We start from the raw sequence: 7,084 nt of genomic DNA on the forward strand, positions 1-7,084 counted from the left end.
AGTGTCTGTAATAATTAAAAGCACAGTTTTTTATTTATTTTTATTTTTATTGAAACATAATTGTACACATCTGTGAGGCACAGTGTTGAATATTAATAACTGTGTAAAAGCACAGTTATGACAGCCAAATTGGCTAGGTCCAAATCCTGACTTTGCCCATGGGCCATATAGTTTAAACTCTGCCTCAATTTTCTCGACCGTTAAATGGAACAAAAATAGTAAACACCTCATAGGATTGTTATGAGGACTAAATTAGTTTATGTATATAAAATACATAGAACAACGCCAACTGCATTATGTAAAAGTGTTTATGAATCAATATAGCCTTATTGTTTTAAAACAATAGCAGGGGGTTGCCTGTCCTAAACTTACATGTCTTTAAATCAAATTCCACAGCCTAGAATTTTGAATTTTGTTAGAAAATTACAGGTTAGATACTAAATATAAAAGCACATTCACTAACTGAAAAGTGCTATCCGAAAGTTATTTATTATAACGTATGTCCTATATTTCTAAGACCTAGTCTAGGGCCGAGCCGTGGCGCACTCGGGAGAGTGCGGTGCTGGGAGCGCAGTGACGCTCCCGCCGCGGGTTCGGATCCTATATAGGAATGGCCGGTGCACTCACTGACTGAGTAACGGTCACGAAAAAGACAAAAAAAAAAAAAAAAGACCTAGTCTACAGAAGGCAAGTAATCATTTTGAGAAATTAAATATTCTTCTTTCTACTACCCTTCACTTACATAGTACTTTCCGAAAGGCAAGCTTGGAAATAGAAGGGGAAACATTTTATATGTTGTATGACATTTTGTATGTTGTACGTATTTTACATGTTATATGACAATACTACACTATTTTGAGAGCTTCTGTGAACTTTAGAATAGCTGTCCACAGAAAGTGCCTGCCTGCCTGCCAGCTCCTAGGAAACCCTGCCTTTAACCTACAGGCCTTTATATTCACACCTTAAGTCCCAGTTTATTCCATACCAGAATATTTTATATATATTATATAGCTAAAATCTTGGTGAACTTTCTCAATAAAAAAATCTATGGTAATAACTCACTAAAGACATTTCACTTAGTCTATGTCACAGAGTCCTGTGTATGCCTGTCAAAAAGATAATATGTTAATTCATGTATTTCTTTACAAAATAATCTCTCACTTGGACAATTACTAAAGGCCTGTGACAGGTCTTCTCCCTCCGTTGTCCACATCCTCTGGGTGAAGTATCCCAAAATCTATCTGATCAGGTCATGCCCCACTTAAAATCTTTTAATGAATTCTCATTGCCTTTGGCATGGAGTTTATGCTTCATAGGATGTAACACAAGCCTTCTTCCAATCTACTCTTTGATTTAAGGGATTCTAGTATCCCTGTACTGGTGGGTAGTTATATTAGTCCATTTCTGTTTCTTAGAATACTTGAAACTGGGTTATTTACAAAAAAATGAAATTAATTTCTTAATTTCTTACGGTTATGGAAGCTGGGAAGTCCAAAGTCTAGGGAACACATCTGGTGAGCACCTTCTTGGTGGGAACTCTCTACAGGGTCTTATGGTGTCCATAGTATCACCTGAGGAAAATGGACTGAGCAAGGGAAAGAGTTAATCTTCTCATTCACTATCCTTATAAAGCCATCAGACACACATCCATTACTCCATGAATGGATTAATTCATTCATAAAGGCACGGTCCTCACAGTCTAATCACCTCTTAAAGGCCCTACCATTCAAATACCATAATTGGGTCCCCCACCTCTTAACACTGTTACAATGGAGGTCAAGTTTCTGAAACATGAACTTTGGGGGGACATATCTGACCCATAGCAGTAATCAATGATTGTGGGATTCTATAGGTTACCATCATAGCTGATTCCCTAAATCTCAGGTTGACTGAATGCTCCAGTGCTGTGCTTCCATAGTATTTACCACATTGAAATTATCTGTAGATACAATTGTCTCCCCTATTAGGCTGTATATTAGTTTTCTATTGCTGCTATAACAAATTGTCACAAACTTAGTGCCTTAAAACAGCACAAATTTATTATCTTTAAGTTCTGGATGTCTGAAGTCCAGAATCAGTCTCACTAGGATAAAGTCAAGATGTCAGTAGGGTTGGTTTCTCCTGGACACTCTGAGAGAAGAACCCATTTCCTTGCTTCTTTTGGCTTCCATACATTACTTGAATCTCTTCCTCCTGTTATCACATTTTCTACTATTGATTTATTTTGCCTTCCTCTTGTAAGGACTCTTGTGATTATATTGAGCCCACCCAGATAATCCAAGATAATCTTCCTATCTCAAAATCCTTACCTTAATCACATCTGCAAAGTTCCTTTAAACTTTTAAGGTAGCATATTCACAGGTTCTAGGGATTAGAATATGGACATCTTTGGAGGCCTGTTGTTCAGCCTAGAGCTGTAAGCTCTTTGACATCAGAAATGATGATTTATTCTCACATTGCACAGTTCCTGATACATATTAAGCACTCAACATGTTTAAGGTATGCAAAGCTCTAGAGTAACTGCTATGGATCGGATGTCCCCCCAAAGCTTATTGAGTCTTGATCTCCACCGTGACTATTGGGAAGGTGGGAATCCTATTATGGCAATTGAAAGGTCAGGCCTTGAAGAGGTGCTTAGATTGTGAGGACCATACCCTAATGAATAGATTAAGCCTTTGATAGTTTAATGGTGATCATGGACACAGTTCTGATGGCTTTAAAAAGAGAGCACACAGGAAACTCTCTCTCTCTGCTTCTGCCATTTCACCATGTGATACCCTGCATCACTGTAGAGTTACCACCAAGAACAAGGCCCTCACCAGGTGTGTTCCCTGGACTTCAGACTTCCCAGCCTCTGAAACTGTAAGCAATGAATATTGTTTCTTTACAAATTACCCAGTTTCAGGTACTTCTGTTATAAACAACAGAAACAGACTAATACAATAACCAACCATACTAAATGTAAGGACATCTTCAAATTTCTGATTTTTTTAAAAAATTATTTTCAAAATTGGCTGCCCTAATGATTCAAGTTGCCCCCATTTTAAAATAGCAACTATAAATATATTAAGTCAAGAATCCTGAAGTCTTTTTTGATAATTTCAGTATCTGGATTTCCTGTGGATCCCTTGCATTGTCTGGTGGTGTTTTGTTTTTTCTTGATTTTACATCATTTGGTCTTATTTCTTGGTATATATGATATTTTTTTTAGTGCATCCCAGCCTTTATGTATGAAAAATTATAGAGATAATTTAAGCTTCTGAATGATGTTATCTTTCTCCAGAGAGGATTACTGTTTCTTCTGGAAGGCCATTAGAGTAGGGGCAAATTACTTTAACCCAGTCTAGGACTTGACTGATTCAAAGCTGGGTTCTGTTTTTGTAAGAGTTTGTCTATTTCTGTATCTCCTTAATCTTAGGATAGCTTTGCAGGGGTACTTGGCAAAGCCTGCCAAATCTCTTCTTAGTTTTTCAACCTCTCAGATACTGTTATATGCTACTCAGCCTCTTAGACTCTCAGCTGCCCCTTACAAATTAGCAAGTGCCATAGAGTGAAATGTGGTACCAAATGTCAGGCTCACCTCTCTGCACCATCACTTCTGTATTTCAGTTTCTCAAATTCTTACTTTCCTGGGTCTCCAATGCCTTCAAAAAGATACTTAACAACAAAAGCAAAAGTGGACAAATGGGATGACTTCAAATTTCTGCTTACTAAAGGAAACAATCAACACAGTGAAAAGGAAACCTACAGAATGGGAAAAAATAATTGTGAAAATATGAGATTAATATCCAGAATATATAAAGATCTTCTACAACTCAAAAACAATAGGTAATCTGATTTTTAAAAAATGGGCAAAGTAGTTGAACAGACATTTCTCCAAAGAAGATATACAAATGGCTAACAAGCATATGAAAAGCTGTGCAACATCCCTAATCATTAGAGAAATATAAATCAAAACCATAATGAGATATTACCTCACACCCATTAGGATGGCCACTATGAAGAAAACAGAAAAAAACAAGTGTTGGTGACGATGTGGAGAAACTGGAATCTTGTGCATTGGATGGGAATGTAAGATGGTGCAGTTGATATGAAAAACAGTATGAAGGTTTCTCAAAAAACTAAAAATAGAATTACCATATGATCTAGCTGATGGATTTTGGACGTGACCGGCACCATTGTGCACACAATAAGCACAAAATAACCGCCAACCTTGTCTTCCACTCCAGCACCAAACCCCTCCCTCCTTCCCTTTACGAGAAGCCTCATGACTTAAACAGAAACGCTTTTGCTGCTGCAAGGGTGCAATTCTCCACCCTGGTCGCATAGCTTTCACATTAGCATAATGCCCCTCCTTGAGTGTATTAGCCAGCCCTTGGTGCCCTATATAAGCTCTCTCACCCCCAAGCCTGGTGCTGTCCTCCATTTTGAGGACAGCCGCAGGCTGCCTTCCACTTTGAGCACAGCCTGGCAGATTCTTTTCCTTTAATAAAGCTTGATTGGTACCCGGCGTCTCGGCTCACTTTCTTTCACTAGCAATCCCTCTTTTTGGTATATATCCAAAAGAATTGAAAACAGGATCTTGAAGAGATATTGGCAACCTTGATTCATTGCAGCATTATTCACAACAGCCAAGAGGCAGAAGAAGCCCAAATGTCCATCAAGGAATGAATGGATAAAGAAAATGTAGTATATATAGCTGATGGGGTGTGGGAAATGCTACTCCAGGGGCTTCCAATTGTGCTTGCAACAAAATATAGTCTCCCACTGGACTATAACATCCAAACGATATCCCTTTGATATAGTTTAGTGTGAAGTATAGTGCTTGGAACATAGATGATAAATCTATATTTGTTAAATGTAAACCAATAGTTGTCATTTTTCAATGGCTCTGTAATAAATATTCAACTTTGCAGGAAAAGTATTTCCTCTTAGTTCTTCAGTAGGTGGCACTGTTTGTTAAAGAATCTCTCAGAGCAAAAAGATCATTTAATAAAGTGGCTTAATTGTTCATTTCTTCAACAGTTTAATCAGGACTTCCTCTGTTTAATATATCACAGTGACTAAAACCCTTCAAAGAGCCCAATTGCCTGGTAAGAGAAAATTTTAAGATATTTTAACTTAGGGGTCAGGAAAGTACAGTCAGCAGATCTGTAAATAAAGTCTAACATTACTTTTGTAAATAAAATTTTATTGGAACACAGCGTGCCTTTCATTTGCATATTGTCTACGGCTGCTTCACACTACAATGGCAGAGTTGAGTAGTTACAACAATATTCATTTAGCCCACAGGCCTAAAATATTTACTATCTGGCCCTTTAAGATAAAGTTTGCCATGATGCTGATAACATCAAGGTCAAAAGTTCGGATCCTGTTACCACCCAGCTGCCAAAGAAAAAAAAAAGTTTGCCAACTCTTGTCTTAATTCAAAAGAGCAAAATAAGGAGAAAAAATAAAGATTATGGAAAGTGGGTTGAAATAAATTTTAAAAGCATAAACTGGGTTGAAGTAACCTAATTTTTTTTTTTTTTTTTTTTTGGTCTTTTTCGTGACGGGCACTCAGCCAGTGAGTGCACCGGCCGTTCCTATATAGGATCCGAACCCGCGGCGGGAGCGTCACTGCGCTCCCAGCGCCGCACTCTCCCGAGTGTGCCACGGGGTCAGCCCTGAAGTAACCTAATTTTAAAAGCATAAATATCTTAGAAAAAATCCTATAATTAACATATCAAAATAATTGACAAGGGCATTTTAAAAGCATAAATATCTTAGAAAAATTCTTATAATTAACATATCAAAATAATTGACAAGGGCACTTCTAATAATGGAGGCAACATGAAGTGGTCAAGTGAACTCACCTACAGTTAATAAGTAACAAAAGTAGACAACATATAATTTTACAATAACTTAAAAAATCTGAAAGAGAATAAAAGCAGGCAAAAAACACAGAAAAATTTATTCAACAACTGATAAGAACTGTGAATTCATGGCTTTTTGCCTGAAGGTGTCCTTCACCTTCTCAGGTTTAGCAGTAAAACACTGGTTTACTGGTTTAAGGTATCAGCAAACTAAGTTCAGGATTATTGGAAGAGAAGCCAGAAATTGCAGGGGTTAGGGAGGGGAAAGGTTGGGGGAATCCTGAAGCAAGCAATGGGTTACATCCAAAACCTGAGTATAAACTCTGCCCAGATCTCTGGCTGACCACTAAAGTACATAACAAAGGGCCTGATGAAACAACAGTCAGGAGTCCTTGAGCAACAGAACTGTGAGATGTGTGAGTTGGCTGCTCTTTTGACTGCATATATCCCCGAACAGAGGTGCACGTCAAGTAGCAGAAAGCTGAAGTCTTATTTGAGACAGCAGAGAATAGAAGTTGGGCTGGCAGAGCAGCTTGGAATTTAGAAGAGAAGACTGATAATTAAGGGAACTGTAGAGAGGTGTAAAACCCACAGCTGAGTATAAATACTTGCCAAATCCTTTGTTAAACTAAAAACGGAGCAGAAGTATAAACTGCTGCACTCTGCTGGGTAGACAGGATTTGAGTCCAAGCAACTTTACTTCTTTTAAAAATAAGAAGCCCAATAATACTCTGAAGAACATAGCAAAATCCAGAGTGGTTGCATTGTAATATATACTACGTCCAATTTTAATAAAAAATTACTAGATATGAAAAATTGAAAACAAGAAACTGAGACCCGCACAGAAAAAAAAGGGAGACTACAGAAATTTAAGTAGGCACAGATGTTGAATCTAGCAGAGAAAGAATTCAAGGCCAAAAAAAAAAAAAAAAGTCTTCAAAGCTACAATTACAAATATGTTCCAAAAATTGAAAATTATATTCAAGGAATCAAAAGAAAACACGATCTTTCTGGGTGAATAGATAGGAGCTATCAAAATAATCAAATGGAAATTATAGAGCTAGAAAGAGTGATAAGTAAAAAGAATAATTCATTAAACGGGCACAGTAGCACATTTGAGATGGCATGAGAAAAAAATAGTGAGCTTTAAGATAGATTAATAAAAATCATACAATCCAAAGAACAGTAAGTAAACAACACACACACACACACACATAAATACATCATAG

The sequence above is a fragment of the Cynocephalus volans genome, chromosome 12 (genome assembly GCF_027409185.1).
Source record: "Cynocephalus volans isolate mCynVol1 chromosome 12, mCynVol1.pri, whole genome shotgun sequence".
NCBI lineage: Eukaryota > Metazoa > Chordata > Mammalia > Dermoptera > Cynocephalidae > Cynocephalus > Cynocephalus volans.